Below are 15,635 nucleotides of genomic sequence, written 5' to 3'. Positions count from 1 at the left end.
CATCAGGGTCTTTTCCGAGTCAGTTCTTCAAATCACGTGGCCAAAGTATTGGAGTTTCAGCTTCAGCATCAGTCCTTCCAATGAATATCCAGGACTGATTTCCTTTAGGATGGACTGGTTGGGTCTCCTTGCAGTCCAAGGGACTCTCGAGAGTCTTCTCCAACACCACAGTTCACAAGCATCAATTCTTCGGTGCCCAGCTTCCTTTATAGTCCAACTCACATCCACACATGTATTTGTTTAGCCTCTGCCTTGTGACGGTTCCTGGCTAAGCTGTCCACATACTCCGGTCACTCCACCACCACAACCCCTGTTCAGTGAGGTCTACTGTCGCCCCTTTTGCACATGTGGGGAATTTGAGGTTCAAAACGGTTAAGAAACTGCAGAACTGGAGTTTATTCAAGGTTTGCCTAACTTCAAATGCCATGCTTTTAACCACCATGCAAAGCTGCTGGTGATCTGGTAAGCAAGTAGAGATGCCATTGGATGGCTGACCTGGCACATCCCATTCCTTTGCCAGTGTCCCCCATCCCCACCCTCTGTAGGTGCAGGAGAAGGGAAAACATTCTCTCCACAAGGCAAGGCCAAGAACAGCAGCCACTGGCACTGCTGAGCCCCTGAACCAAAGTCTTCAGCTGCCAAAGTTAGCCTCTTGTGTGGGATAAACAACACATTTGTTTTAGCCATTATTCCTTGGGTTTCCTATTACACACAGCCAGGAGCCTTCCTGATGATCCATTGGCAACAGGTGATCTGTATTTCAAGGTGTTCACACAGGTTTCTTGGCTGGATGAAGCTTAAACACATCCATCTACTTTTGAATCTGCCCCAAACCACACTGAAACGATAGTCAAGGGATGGTTTTGCAGCCATGAAACTACAAAGGTAAGGAGAATAGGAGAGGGGAAAACAGCATGAAAAAGCCTGCTGCTAACCGGCAACCAGACAGGTTGTAGCTGACTTAGATCCCAGACAGCTGGATCCTAAACCAACACTTGGGGAAAAGCAGACATTTAACCTGATTGGCGCTGCAGAATCCCCTGGGGGATCAGGAATTGTCAGCCCCCAGGATCTCTGGAGGGCTTCACAGGTGGCTCAGTGGTAAAGAACCTGCCTGCCAGTACAGGAGATGCAGTTTCGATCCCTGGGTCAGGAAGATCCCCTGGAAAAGGAAATAGCAACCCATTCTGGTATTCTTGTGGGGGAAATCCCATGGGCAGAGGAGCCTGGCAGGCTACAGTTCATGAAGTTGCGAAAGAGCCAATCATGACTGGAAGTGGGAATGGTGGGCTGAAATAAGGGGTTTGGTTGAAAGTTCACAGAAAAGCAGGTGGAGTCACAGGTCCCCTTCCCATTCCTTGCAGTTGGGCAACCCCACTCGGACCCTGCCCCTCCCGCTCACCCCCACCTGGCAGAAGATGCTGAGAAACTGAAAGAATCTTGTCTGGAACTCCCAGGACTCCAAAGAAACCTACACCAGGGGTTCCCAGAAACATGGGTTCACTCCAACCCGCCCACAGTGAAGCTGCAACACGGCACCCTCTGCTAAGCTAAAAAAACAAACAGAAAACAAAAACCCCTGACACTTGCATCCCACATGAGAGATTCCAGTTTAATGGTCCGGGATGTGGCCTGGACACGGGGATTTTAGTCTCCCCACACGAGTATAATGTGAAACCAAGGCTGAGAACATCTGTTGAAGACACGTGTCTCCCTCACTGAGGTCCATCAAAGCTGCTCTAGCTAAGTCCCCGAGGCAGAGGCTTCCGGAAACATCTTGGAAGGAGAGCCCAGTCTTTATCTCCGGTCCAAACTTTCCTGGGGGCCAGAACCGGCAGCTCCACTGGATGCCTTAAAAGCACCTCAGATCCAGACACACACCACGATATTTACCCTCAAACCTTGCCCTCATCACCCCTCATCCCAGGGACAGCCACTGCCATAACAGAAGGCAGCATCCTAAGACTCATCCTTGACGTGCCCTGTAAATTCTGTCTTCTGAGCGTCTCCCATGACTGCCCCAGTCACACTGAACAACCATCAACTGTCAGTAGAACGGTAATGTGACTGTCTCCTCCTGACAGATCTCCCCACAGGTCCATTCTGTATGCCATCCCAAGCAAGACCATCTCAAAACACCAGCGCTAGTCATGCCGGTCATCCCTCTGCTACAAGCCACCCACGCCGGATCAGTTGCCAGGGGCTGCTGTAACAAAGAACCACAAGCCAGGGGCTTATGCGGCCGAGCTCTATCATCCCACTACTCTGGAGGCCATAAGGCTGGGACTGGGTGAGGCAGGGCTGGTCCCCTCTAAGAGCCGTGAAGGAGAATCTGTCCCACGCCTCTCCTTGGGCTTCTAGTGGCTTGCACACGGCTCTCCCTGTGTCTCTCCATGGTCTTTCCCCTGCTTGCATCTGTCTCTGTGTTCAAATCTCTCCTTTTTAAAAGGACACCAGTCATATAGGATGAGGGCCCACCCTCATAACCTCCTCTTGATTATCTGCAAAGAGCCTATTTCCAATAAAACCACCCTCACAGGGGACTTCCCTGGTAGTCCAGTGGTTAAGAATCTGCTTTGCAATCGAAGGGGATGCGGGTTTGATCCCCGGTCAGGAAACTAAGATGCCACACGCCATGGAGCAACTAAGCCCGTGCCCCCTCTGCTGAGCCCACGTGCTCCGGAGCCCACGTGCCGCAACAAACTCGTGTGCCACAACCAAGATGCCTCTCCCACTTAATTCTCTCCCTTGCTCTCTGGGCTCCAAATGCTCTGGCCTCCTTCCTCTTAAACGCAGCTCACCTTTCACCGTCTCCTGGGGAGTGGAACTCTCTCCTTCCTGCCCCCTCACTTACTGGCTTCTACTAGCCCCCTCCATCCCCTCACAGTCTCTCCCAGGTCAGCTCATGTTCCCCGGGACACACTCTCCTTTGCCCTCTCCACCCTCAAAACATCTGCATGGCAACGAGCTACTCATGCTGTCTTCTCCACCAGGAAGAAGGTAAGCTCCCTGAGGACAGGCACTAAATCAGTTCTGTTGACAGCATCACCCATGCACGTCCTCCATGTGGGCAGAGAATCCTATGCCCGACAGGAAGATGTCATCCTCCAATACGGAGGCACGGTAGCCTTCATAGTCGCTGTGGAACCAGAGTCTCAGGTTGGAACCCCAATGCCACAACAGCCATGGTAGGTCACCTAACCTTCCAGAGCGCGAGTCTTCATTGACCAACGGGACTAAGGACACCCTCCCCCATAACACCTGGCACCCTGCCCTGCAAGTTCTAAGTGGGGGTTCATTCTCCTCTGCCTGGAAAATGTATGAAACTGGGGATCACAGCAGGGGCAGAGGCTCCCAGCGCCACTGTGCCCACATCACTCTCCCTGTCTGGGGTGTATTTTATTCTGTCCAGGGTGGGAGTGGGACTAAAGCAGTGGTCTAACCTCTGACGCAGTGTCCCCCCTTTTATAGTAAATATTTAGTAACATCCCCTTTACCTCCCAAGATGAAATTCTTGGGAACAAAAAACAACCCATTCACTAAACTAAAATACAAATACACACACACACACTCACACACACACACTCTGCTCTAATGCTAATACAAAGGAGAAACAAAGGAAAAATATTTTATACTAAAATCACAGACATTTCAAAACTATTTCAGTAATGGTATGACTACACCAAAGTCACACATTTGAGAGATGACCGCAAATGACCCAGCTACAAATCCAGACCACACTGGAGCCTTAAATCAGCCGCTCAGACACCTCCTGAGGCATTGCCAGGGAGGTCTCTATTTTCTGAGCTGGTGAAAAATGCCTGGTAAACAGTACAAAAGAGATTAATGTAATTGCAATCTCAAAAAATGAAAAATATAAAAAGGCAAAAAATACTTTGTATTTAGATGTCAAACAGAATGATATTCCAGGTTCAGATACTTAAAAACAGATTTTCCCCCACAACAGCGGTTTTCAAAGTGTGGTCCCCGGACCATCAGAGTCAGCAGCACCTGGGAGTTGTTAGAAACACATACTCACTGCAGACCCACTGAATCGGGAAGCTGGGCCGGAGCTCAGGGGTCTGTTTTCAGGCCCTGTGTGTTCAGGTGTGGAAGTGCTGCCCTGCAGGAACGTGGGAGGCAGGAGAGTTTCTGCCCAGCCCAGAATCCGCAGCATCCTTGGCCGGTGGGCCGCCTGTCACTGGAGTCACCCAAAATGCACCCACTGAGTTCTGAACATCCCTGCTGAGAACCACTGGACCGTCTATGGTTAATAGGAATCCTCTCTTCTCAGGTTTCCTGAAGTCCTTGACTTGACGTGGGACCGCTGAGAGGGGGCAGGCGTTGGAATGAGCAGGCGGCAGGGCACGGAGTCGCGGAGCCAGCTGGGATGCCAGGTGTCCTGGCCCAGCCATGCTGCTCACCACAGCAGGGCTGGCCAGGGGACTGGTTCTGCTTCCGGTGGCTGGAAGTGTTGGGGGAAAGGGAGGCTGAGCTTCCAAAGGGCCTTTCAAACCGCAGCTGCACATGCTTGGCCGTGGAGGCAGGCCTGGTCTCGGCTCCCTGGCTGGTACAGGGGGTGGCGCAGAGATTTGTCCTCCAAGCAGAGGAGACCATCTGAGAGTCTGAGACATTACCCACAACCCAGCCCGGCCCATTCCACAAAGGAAGGAGAGGGACAGCCTCCTGGGGTCTGGGCTCCTGCAGCTGTAAAATTTGGTCCTAGAATGCTGAGAGTCCCAGGAAGGGTGCTGGGCCTAGAGCCACGCTCCCACCCTCCATGAGCTCTGCCCGCCCCCGCCCTGACCGATGGGCAGCCCCACAGACCAGGAAGGGTGGGGATCCATGAACGGCTCCAGTCATTCCAGTCCAGCGTGGTCTGGACTGTGTCTATGCCAGCACGTGGGGGTGGCCGGGAGCCCATCTCCCTCCATGGTCGGGGGTCTGCCTGTTGGTCTCCATGCACACACGCAGGAGCTAGCATCACACTGGTGGTTGCCTTGGCAGAGATGGTTAGTGTTCACCTGAATCCACACCCTCCCCTCCTTCTGGGGCACACACTAGCCCCCAGGTCCCACTTCCTCACTCAGGAGTCACCATGTGATGGGGTTTTAGGCAACAGGATAGGAGTAGAGGCGGCCTGTATCAATTCTTTTAAGTGTAGCTGGACTTCCTCACAGTCTCACTTTCTCTTTCTGCTCATTGGGTGCAGATGACAACAAGGACCTAAATAATGGTAGAGCCTCAAAATGGAGGGAGCTTGGGTCCCCTGATCACTGTGTGGAGGAAGCCATATGCAGAACAGAGCATGCCTCTCAACCTTACATGTGAAAGGAGCATACTTCCAGCATGTGGGTACCATCAGAGTGTGTGTGGTCTACACTGGCTAACATATCCCATTATACCAGCGCATAGAGACTCTCAGGTCTTCTCTGTTAGAGTTGGCAGTGGGGATGGCATTTGTCAAGGTCTTTCCCTTACAGTAGGGTGTGAATCTCTAACACTGATCCCGCCTTCCACTTGGGTAAATTGAGGTTGATCATCAGAGGTGTCTTGGCAGACATGAATGCGCTCATCAAAAGTCAGTGCTGAGTCATATGCCAAAAGTTAATGATTGTCAACACGCCAAGCCACTACTAGGCTCTCAGGGCACCAGGTAAACTCGATGCATTCCTGCCCAGGGGCTGAGGGGATAGACCTTGGCCACGTGATAATGATCACCTCGGGGAGGGACACAGTGGGGGCATGAACACCTGGCAGGTAGAGCCCAGATCCAGGAGGGATTTGTGCTGTCCAAGAGGCTGGGAAGACTCTACCCAGCAGTGGCAGGTAACTGGGACAGCCCTGAAAAGAGGAGGGAGAGGTTAAGAAAAGAAGGGGAGGGAGGGAGAAATTCCAAGAAAGGAGAAGGGCTCGTGCAAAAGCAAGACTTGTGAAAGGGCTGAGTTGTTTGGGAAGTAGTGATGGAGACGAAGTATCCTCAGGACCAAGTTAAAGACAGGGTTGGTGGGGGATGGGGAAGGCACCACTGGGACCAGATCACAGAGAGCCTGAATCCAGCATGAATGTTGGAAAGTTATGAGGAATGGAATGACAGCATCCTTACCATCCTCATCCCAGGGTTTCCACTTGGAAAATATTTCACATACTGTGATAGAAGAGCTGTGTAGTCTGCTGACACTCACAGCAAGCCCATGGGGCAGGTTCTCTAGGATCCCATTTTGCAGATGACAGAATTGAGGTTCCAAGCATTTAAAAACTTGCCCAACGCCACCCAGTTGTAGGGCTGGGACTTGCACTCACTAGAACATAAGCTTCCTACTTCATTTAGGTTACTGCTGCAGCACAGAGTCAGACCGCAAATATTTGGGGGACGGCGGTGAACGAATAAATCTAATTCCAAAACTCTACAGCGCTAATCAGACTTTTTATTTAGAAAGACGCCCTTGGCTCTAGCGGGAGAACAGAGGCCGCAAAGCCAGCAGGAAGGTTTGGCAGCGCCCCAGGAGAGGTTGGCCCAGCACAGCAGTAGAGGAGACGGGAGTGATGTAGCAGAGCTGGGCTGGGCAGACTTTGCAGAGCAATCAGGTAACAGGAGCTACAATTTACTGAGGATAATAAAATGAGATGGTTGGATGGCATCACCGACTCGACGGACACTGAGTTTGAGTAAGCTCCCGGAGCTGGTGATGGACAGGGAAGCCTGGCGTGCTGCAGTCCATGGGGTCGCAAAGAGTCGGTTGGACACGACTGAGCGACTGAACTGAACTGAACTGAATAGGAGCTACAATTACTAAGTGTCCAGCCCTGTCCTAAGCACTTCACCAGTGTTAACTCAATATCTCTTCCCCGCAGGCCCATGAATAGAGGGATCTCCTTAGCTCCATTTCACAGATGAATAAATTGAGGCACGGAGAGATGAAAGGCCACGGATCTAGTAAATGAGGGATGTGGCACACCAGGGTCAGAGCTCTGTGCAGGGAGGAGGAGGGGCAGGAGCGGAGGCAAGGGCGGCTCCCAGGTTTCTTGAGGGGTGACTGGGGCAATTAAGACCAGCCAGGCAGCAGGCCAGGAGACTGTCCGGCCTCCTGGCCGGGCCAGCGCTCTGGGTGGCTGTTTCTCTAAGGGCCCCTGAGGTCACTCTGGAGGAAGCCGTGTATGGGACTACAGATGACTCCACCCAGTGCGCAACCCCAGCAGTGATGACCGCTGCCGGGGGCCTGAGGGTGCTGATGGCCACGAGGGGCCAGGCTTGCAGAAGTGGGGGCCTGGGCGGGCAGGGCTGAGCCCTGACAACGGGGGGCCAACCCCAGCTCCCCACTTTCTCCATATTTCCAACAAGTGACCAGCCCCCACCCCAAAGCCCCCTTTGGGCACCTGACTTTTGCCCCTCTTGGCTGAGGGTGTGGTGCCTGAGCTGGGAGTCAGGATGTGGGGGCTCAGGCCACATGGAAGGAAAGGGCTGGGGGCAAGGAGCCAGGGAAGGACACGGTCCGGCTTGGAGTCCCTCCTGTGAGAGAGACCTGCAGCCACCACATGGCCCCAGGCAGCAGAGGAAACAGGAGGCTTCTCAAAATAGACCAGGAGCGTGCAGCTCGGCGGCATTTCCCTGCTCCCACCATCTGGCCGAGCCTGGGCCGGAAGAGAGGCCAGGGGGTGGGGGGGCGGGGGTAGGGGGCGGGGGGAGCAGCGTGTGGATGGGCTCCCCCTGAGCCAAGCAGACGCCCAGCACCTCTCCCTGCCAGGTTTGCCCTTCCTCTTCTGTGGACTCTCATGACAGGGCTGCCAAGGCAAGGATATTGCCACGCAGGAAATGAGGCAGGTGCGGCTCAGAGAGGTGAAGTGACTGTCGGTCCAAGGCCACACAGCTGGCAAACGGCAGAGCTGAGTGGGTCTGAGTCCTGGGTGGAGGCACGAGGCAGCCTGCCCACCCCGGAACCTGCTAGGAGTCTCCAGCCTGTTGGCTCAATTTCTGCTTAGACCAGCTCCCCTTGAAAGCCAAGTTCATAAGGACCCGCCTGGTGGCGCTGGCCTGCCTGCACTGGGCGGGCCAGGGCAAAGTGAGGCTCGGTGCCGAAGAATGGTAGGGGCACGGTGGGCAGACCCTGCTAGGGTTCTGCAGGGGAGGAAGGCAGGGCCCCCGCAGAGCCTTGAGGTTCTCCCATGCTGGGTGGTTTCCTCAGAATCGCTCAGCCCAGAACGTTTGATCCCCTTCCAGCCCCAAAGAAGGGGCCCCGCACAGGCCTCTCCCGCCATCACCGTCACAACCTGCCCGCCTGGAGGCACTGTCACACCTGCTCCTCTCAGCTGCCCATAGCGGGTGGACAGGGTCGGGCAATTCCTCCTCGTTTTAACCGAGGGTCCTGAGGCTCAGAGAGGTGAAGGGGTGTCTCTGAAATGAAGTAGTCAGCCAGGACTTAAGTCTGTGGCTTTCATTCAGTCGCTCAACAAGCATTTGCTGGATGCAAGCTGTGTCTGGGGATACCTCTGGGGCCACGCACTCAGGGAATGCAGTCTTGAGACGCCTACTCCAGGGCACTTTCCTTGGCCCCCGGACTCCTTCCTGCACTTGCAGGGAGGAAGGTGGAGGGGGTGACAGTGTCTTGCTTCCAGCGCTGGCCCAGCAGGGTGGGTGGCAAGGGTGGGGTTGCTGGGTGTCACCACGAGGCCGTGCCGTCCCGACACTCAGCCCAGAGGGAGACCCACAGCACCCAAGCCTGGCACTGCGCTATGCAACCCAGTGAGCAGACCTTGGGCCGGTCTGAACGCCCAGGGGTCTGGAGGTGGGCTGAAGGCAAAAGTGGCCTCAAATCTTCCATGAAACAATGCTGGAGTGAAGGAAGGAAATGAGGGGATGGAAGGAAGAAGGGAATGAGGCACGAAGAGAAAAGAAGGGAGAAAAAGACAGAAAAGCAAGGATGACTGAGAGAGCCTCTTTGTGAGAAGAGGGGAGAAGAGGACAGAAACCATGATCTGGAACTGAAAGCCCAGTCCTGAACCCTAAAGAAGACTGAGTCTTGCTCTCCCATCTTCTCCCCAGAGCTGTGGCCTCCCCGAGCTTCCTGGAACCCAAGCGAGAAGTGTAACAGGGCGTGTGGGTGGCGTGCACCAGGGAGGGCTTCCTGGAGGAGGGGAGCCAGGACCCAGGTGACGGAGATGAGCGTGGAGGCTGTGGCTAGCGGCTGGCGGCAGCCTCTGCAGGTACCTGTGTCCTGCGGCTGTGTCCCTTCTCTGCGTGCTTCCTTTCCAACAAGAAGTCTAGGTGAAGGCCAACCTGGTTACGGCCTTCCTCCCCGCTTTGAGGCTGCTGAGAGAGCTGGAACTGGGGGTCCCTGGGCTCCAGGGCCAGCTCCTGGAGCAAATAGCACCAGGCCCTGCGTACCTGCCTGGGGAGCCCCTGGTGAACTACAGATCCTGGTCTTGTGGAGCGCACCGTCTGATGGCAGAGACGAACACCTGTGCAGAGTAAGCCACGAGGAGGGCAGACAGGGGACCTCTGAAAAACAGGGGCTTCAGGCGAACCCAAAGTGAGGCTCCCTGCCCTCCAGCAAAGGCTTGGCTTCCCTGAGCCTTTTCCAGGCCCGCCCTGAAGCTGGGCATCCCAGGGGCTCCTATATTTTCACCAGGCAGGTGGGAGCGGGAGAGAAGGTAGGGAGGAAAACCGCATCCGTGGATGCCTTCCGGTCCTCTCCCGAGTCACTCTGATCGGGATTTGGGGACTTCCTGAAAAAATAAAACAGAAACTCATAGAAGCCTAAAATTCATCATTAGAGATATTTGGGAAGAGGAGGTGTTGAGTGTTTTGTAAAAGAAGAACTTCAGATCGAGCCTAATTAACCTTGGTCCAAATTACCTAGCTTACTCCGTTAAGAACGTGCATTTGGGAGTCAGGTTGCCGTGATTTGAACACTACCTCCACCGCTTTAGATTCCTGGATAAGTTATTTCACCTCCCCCAGCCTCAGTTTCCTCCTCTGTAAAATGGGGATAAGTACAGTACCTACCACATCTTCACCAAGGTGAAGATGAGATAAGGTAACATACATAAAGCCCTTACCTGATTCTGTGGCATTTAGAAGACATCCAGTAGTTGTTAGCTGTTATGATTTATTTTTGTTATTTCTGTCTTCTTTATGATGATCCACACAACACCAACTCTGAACCAAACCTTGTACCTGGCACTGCAACCATGAAGAGGAATAAACCAGTCCCTGTGCTCCAGGAGCTCATAGTCAGATACACAGGGCAGGCGAAGGTCAGCAGGCACTTGTTCACATGTTAGTATGAATTAGCTTCATAAACCACTTGTCTTTGAAAGGGGGAAGGTTGTGAGATCAAGTCCGTAGGAGAGAGAGGTTCACACCGTGGAAAACACTTGCCTGCGCCTAGAACATCAGGGGATTTCATCTATCCTGTTTTGTTGTTTTGGGATCAGAGTGGGGATACAGAGCTGACCTCTGGGACAGAAACCAGGGAAATCAGCTTCCAGGCAGATTCTTCCAGATTTTGCCGGTCCTTGGCCTGAGGAAGTTCCCTGCAGGAGGCGGGGGAGCGGGAAGGCATCCGCCTAAAGTTCCAGAAAGGAAAAATCTTCTGGGCCTGCCAAAAGCACATCATTGTTCCCACCATACCCCAGCCTCAGACCCACCTCCGCAGGGACCTCCGCCCTGCCTTGGCCTTGAACTTGGGAACGCTGGCTTCTCTGCATTCTGTTCGCTTGGGAAGAGTTGCGGGGCTTATTCTGGGAAGTTGGCTCGACCTCCTGCCCTGTGTTCCCCGCTCCTCCCCTAGATGGGGACAGATACTGCATGGGCCCTGGGCCACCCCCATGGTCTGCGAAGAGGCTCGGTTCAGAGGCAGGCAGAGCAAGCCTGGGAATGTGGGTGGTGGAGTGGGGAGGCTGGGTGGGCTGGTGACCCAGATTTCATTTCCTGTCCCGCTTCCCTCCATTCCCAGACACCAGCTGGGGCTGGACACAGACCACAGGCCAGCAGGGAACCGACAGTCATCTCCTCGCTGTGAAGCCAGGACTCAAGTTTTGCTCCAGCCTGGAGTCGGGCGTCCTGGAGCCCACCTGGACCCCGCCTGGACGGCGTCCCCAAGGCCTTTCTGATGGAGGCGAGGAGTGTGTCCACCAGGTCCACCATCCCCACCTCCGCTTCGGCACAGGAACAAACTGAGCCCGGGGTGCAGCTGAGACCTGACGAAAGTGACACAGTGGGTTGGTGGCAGGGGTCGCATCCAGGCCCAGGTCTTCTGACTTCACGTTGCTGGGAAGCTCAGGATAAACGCAGGCGTGAATGAACAAATGTATGAAAATCCTGATGCCTATGCCCTGCCACAGTAACAGGGGAAATTAAGAATCCATTAGACAGCTCGTCATGAGGACTCGAGAGGACCAGGACACCAGAAAGAGGGAAGAGGGTCCGGCAGTGCCCACACCATGCCAGTTCTTGGAGTGGGGACATCCCTAGAACTTATTTACCTCTTCTGGGATGGGAGTGGTGAGGGAACTCTTTCCTTCATTTAGTTAACAGAAGTTTATTGGGGGAATATCAAATGCTGGGGGCTTCCCAGGTGGCGCTAATGGTAAAGAATCCTCCTGCCAAAGCAGAAGACATGGGTTCGATCCCTGGGTCGGAAAGATCCCCTGGAGGAGCAAGTGGCAACCCAGTCCAGTATTCTTGCCTGGAAAATTCCATGGACAGAGGAGTCTGAGGGGCTACAGTCCTTGGGGCCCCAAAGAGTCAGACACGACTGATCAACCTATCAGCGTTTGCTGCCGTGAAATTTGCCCAGCAAACCCCTCAGATAAGGTCCCTGCACTTGTGGGCGAGACAATCAAATGACAAGCCAGCAAAGGAAGGTGGGATGACCAACGGCAACACCCATGTGACGGGAGCAAACAGGGCTGGGAGGCACTTGACAGAAAGGAGGGTTTGGAGGGCTTTGCCTTTCTGAAGAGGTGGCATTTAGGCTGAGCCCACGGAAAGAGAAGGAACCAGCCTGGTGGAGCTCTGGAGAAAGGGCTGTTCCAGGCAGAGGAAACAGCAGGTGCAAAGGCCCTGAGGTCAGCATGATCTCAGCATTGTCACCAAAAAAAGATAAAAGGCCACGACAGGTGGCTGCAGCTCCATGAGGGAGCAGGGTCGGGGGTACCAAGAAGGTCTGTGATGTGGGCCAGGTCACACAGGGTTTTGTGACCAGGGTGTGAAGCTTGGGTCTTATTCTGAAAGCACCAGGGATCCAGGGAAAGGTTACAAAGCAGGAGGGTTGATGGGATCCAGTTTATGTGTTAGGAACATATTTTACTCTGGATGGGCTTCCCTGGTGGCTCAGACGGTAAAGACTCCACCTGTGATGCAGGAGACCTGGGTTAGATCCCTGGGTCAGGAAGATGCCCCTGGAGAAGGGAATAGCTACCCATTCCAGTATTCTTGCCTGGAGAATCCCATGGACAGAGGAGCCTGGCCGGCTACAGTCAATGGGGTCGCAAAGAGTCAGACGTGACTGAGCAACTAACACTCGCACTTTCCACCCTTTACTCTGAATATTATTCAAAGGGTGGATGGGCACGAGATGGGAGAGAGGCGGGCAGCAGGGAGACTGGCTAGGAGGCTGGGCAACGGTCAGCGTGAGCGATGCTGTCACCCGGAGGGAGGCAGTGCGGATGGTGAGAGAAGCGGGCTGCCTGAAGGGAGCTATAGGCAGCAGGAGTACCGGAGCTGCTGAAGGAGTTGATGACTGAGGGGAGGAGAGACAAGGCTGCTTTCTGGCTTTAGTGACCCGACAGATGGCGCTTCGTAAGCCTCGGGGAGAGTGAAACGAAGTGCTTGGCTTCAGATACGCTAAGTTAGAGACGCCTTTAGACATCCAAGGGAGATGTGAAGGAGACAGCTGGATGTTCACAGCAACGACAAGAATCCCGATCCTCATACACGGTTTGTGTTTCTATTTCCTGTTTGCCGTGTGTCTCCCCACCAGGCTTTGCCCTGCAAGGGCAGGAGCTGAGCCTGGCTTTGCTCCTAACCCTGTTCTCAGCCCTGAGGCCGGTGCTGGGCTGGAGCCTGGTGGGCGGGGAGGTAGGGAAGTGCTCAGTAAATATTTATAAAATAAACTGAACAGAGAGAGGCTGCTGGGTGCGTAGCCTGTCTGCTGGGTGGGAGCTGGAAATCGAGCCCCCCCCACCCGCACCCCAAGACAGACCCTGCCCGAAGAAACTGTCCACGTTGACCCCCTGGGAAACTCGGGTGGGTAGCTGGGTGTGGAGCCTCTCTCTGCTGGGTGGGAGCTGGAAATCGAGGCCCCCCGAGACAGACCCTGCCCGAGGAGACTGACCAGGTTGACCCCCTGGGAAACTCGGCTGCTGGCTTCCAGCTTTCCTATCTCTCACTGTGGTCTCCTTCCCTCCTGCCAACTTCCTGCCAGGAAACACAGCCCCTCCAAGCATAAATCATTAACTAGCACCACCTCTTAGGCAGGCGCTGTGCTTCGGTTCCCAAAGCACTTTCCTGCCATTATCTTGAGTGATCCTTCAGACTACCGTGGGAGGTGGGCAGAGGCAGGCCCACTTGATGGCTGCTCCCCCCAGGAAACGAGGGAAGTGTTTAGGGCCTCACTGGCATGACCGGAACTCACCAAGAGTCTGGGGGGTGGTGTTCTGTTCTCCTGGGATATTGCCCTGAAAACAGAAAGGCATAGAAGCCCCTAAAAAGAGTGTGGCTGGTGGCGCTGCAGGCTTTGTGACCGCTGACCAGAAAAGCGTGCAGGGCCGGGGGGAGTACCCTTGGGGACCCGCTCCACGGAGCCTCTCCCCATTTTGAACAGGAGCCGTGGGACAGCCAGCCTCCCTCTATGTTGCTCCATGTTCACAGCCCAGGCTCCCCCTCTTCTGAGGACGACGCCCACCAGGGGTCCTTTCCAGCCTCCTCTGCAGAGTCACCCATGTTCCCAGGCTCAGTCTGCCACCCCCTGCGCCGAGTTTCCCTGCAGGCCACGGAGGTGGCCCAGGCCCCATGTAGTATCTGTGTCCCCATCCGTGAGAGGAGGCTAGAAAAAGCCTGCTGTGCTGCCTTGGCCAACTCCCTTTTTTCTCCCTGGGCCTCAGTTTTCCCATCTGACAAATGGGAAGTTGGATGAACCTGGACGGGTCCCTGGAGCCCCTGCAATTCTTTGAGTCTCTGTCTCTGATCTGAAGGTCCCTGGACCCCAGCTTTGAGCGGTCCCCACAGTGTGAGCTGAAGTCTCTCACCCAGCCCCCTCCCCATGCCCCCGCCTGGGTCACCCCTCTGGTGCCCCTTGCCCGGTGCCAGGAGGTCCCCCAGGAGTCCCTCCCATCTCCGAGCAGCCTCCGCTTGGTCCAGCAGACAAGCGCCACCTGTTCTCCACATCGAAGGCCCGTGGCCCAGGCTTGGAACAACTTCCCTCGGTTGGGCAAGGCTGTGACAGGAAAGGGACAAGACCTGACCCCTGCTTGGAAAGCCAGTTGTGCAACACAGCCCTGTGAGGGGAGGCACGTGACCAACGGGAACAGCCGCCGGAAGGAGCCAGGGCCTTCTTTGAAATGAATATCTTGGCAAGATCGATGGAGAAAAGGTCCTTTTGGACGCCACTGACTCTGGGTCACTGCTAATGCATTCAGAGCCTGGCCGTGGCGCCGTGTCCCGGCCGCATCCCCGAACACGGAGCCTTGCTGGGTCACCATCACATGGGACATGGTGACCCATGGGGAGCTGCAGGAACGTATAATATAAGCTACCCTTCCGGCTTCTGCACACCCAGACCTCTTGTTTGTACTTACAGGCAGTCTAAACCTGCAGTACATTCCTCCGGGCATCCTCTCCCAAGGCAAGCGAGCAGCATATTTTTAGTAACAAGTGAAAGTCTTTTGTATCAAGCCTAATAGATAAAGTAGATGATGTTTTTGGATGCTAGGGGGGGTGGAAGTAAGTACAGAAGAGAGTTTAATGGTGAAACAGATTTTTTTTCCCCCTTATAATGTAAGGTGTTTCTGAAGATGATGAAATATTGACATCATTGATTGGAATAAGTGCATGATAATGGCTGTGTGTATTAGACACCTACCTACCATGTGCCAGAAACAGGGCTCAGAATCAGATTTGTTTTTTAAACTTCTTTCAGTGATTAAAGGCATTAAACTATTCTTTTCCCCCTTGAATCCATCCTTGCTGTTTTTGCCTTTCAGAGAGCTTTTCGTACGCAAACGTTCACTGCACTGGCACAAAGTTGTTTATAACACCCCCTTCCTCGTTTGGTGTCTGCAGGGCCTCTAGTTACGCCTACGCTCGTTCCAGATACGGATTGTTTGTGCTCTTTCTTCTTATTAGTTTCACAGATGAGGAAACTGAGGTTCCAGGAGATAATGGGGTCACCTGAGCGATAGTTAGTGGGTTAAGAAGCTGGAATCCAAACCACATCTGATTCTCCCTGCCCCCACCAGGCCCTTTATGATTATCTTTAAGCACAACATTTAATGGGTGATTTATAAGTGGCCCACGGAGAAGGCAATGGCACCCCACTCCAGTACTCTTGCCTGGAAAATTCCATGGACAGAAGAGCCTGGTAGGCTGCAGTCCATGGGGTCTCGAAGAGTTGGACACGACTGAGCGACTTCAC

The 15,635-nt window shown here is 54.3% G+C and overlaps 2 long non-coding RNA genes across 2 annotated transcripts; one reads left to right on the top strand and one right to left on the bottom strand.

Annotated features, from left to right (window-relative positions):
• Nucleotides 1-3,879: 3,879 nt before the first annotated feature.
• Nucleotides 3,880-10,195, bottom strand: LOC147358474 (uncharacterized). Its single transcript, XR_015142329.1, has 2 exons — nucleotides 10,057-10,195; nucleotides 3,880-9,723 (listed from the first exon to the last, which is right to left on the bottom strand). It is a non-coding gene; the product is annotated as an uncharacterized LOC147358474 (long non-coding RNA).
• LOC147358473 (uncharacterized) lies at nucleotides 10,093-15,177 on the top strand. The gene is made up of 2 exons (XR_015142328.1): nucleotides 10,093-12,940; nucleotides 14,347-15,177. It is a non-coding gene; the product is annotated as an uncharacterized LOC147358473 (long non-coding RNA).
• The last annotated feature ends 458 nt before the right edge of the window (nucleotides 15,178-15,635 follow it).

The sequence above is a fragment of the Bos grunniens genome, chromosome 15 (genome assembly GCF_055505025.1).
Source record: "Bos grunniens cultivar Pamir isolate PY7600 chromosome 15, Bosgru_T2T1.0, whole genome shotgun sequence".
Lineage (NCBI taxonomy): Eukaryota > Metazoa > Chordata > Mammalia > Artiodactyla > Bovidae > Bos > Bos grunniens.
This window is presented reverse-complemented; position numbering and strand designations above follow the sequence as displayed.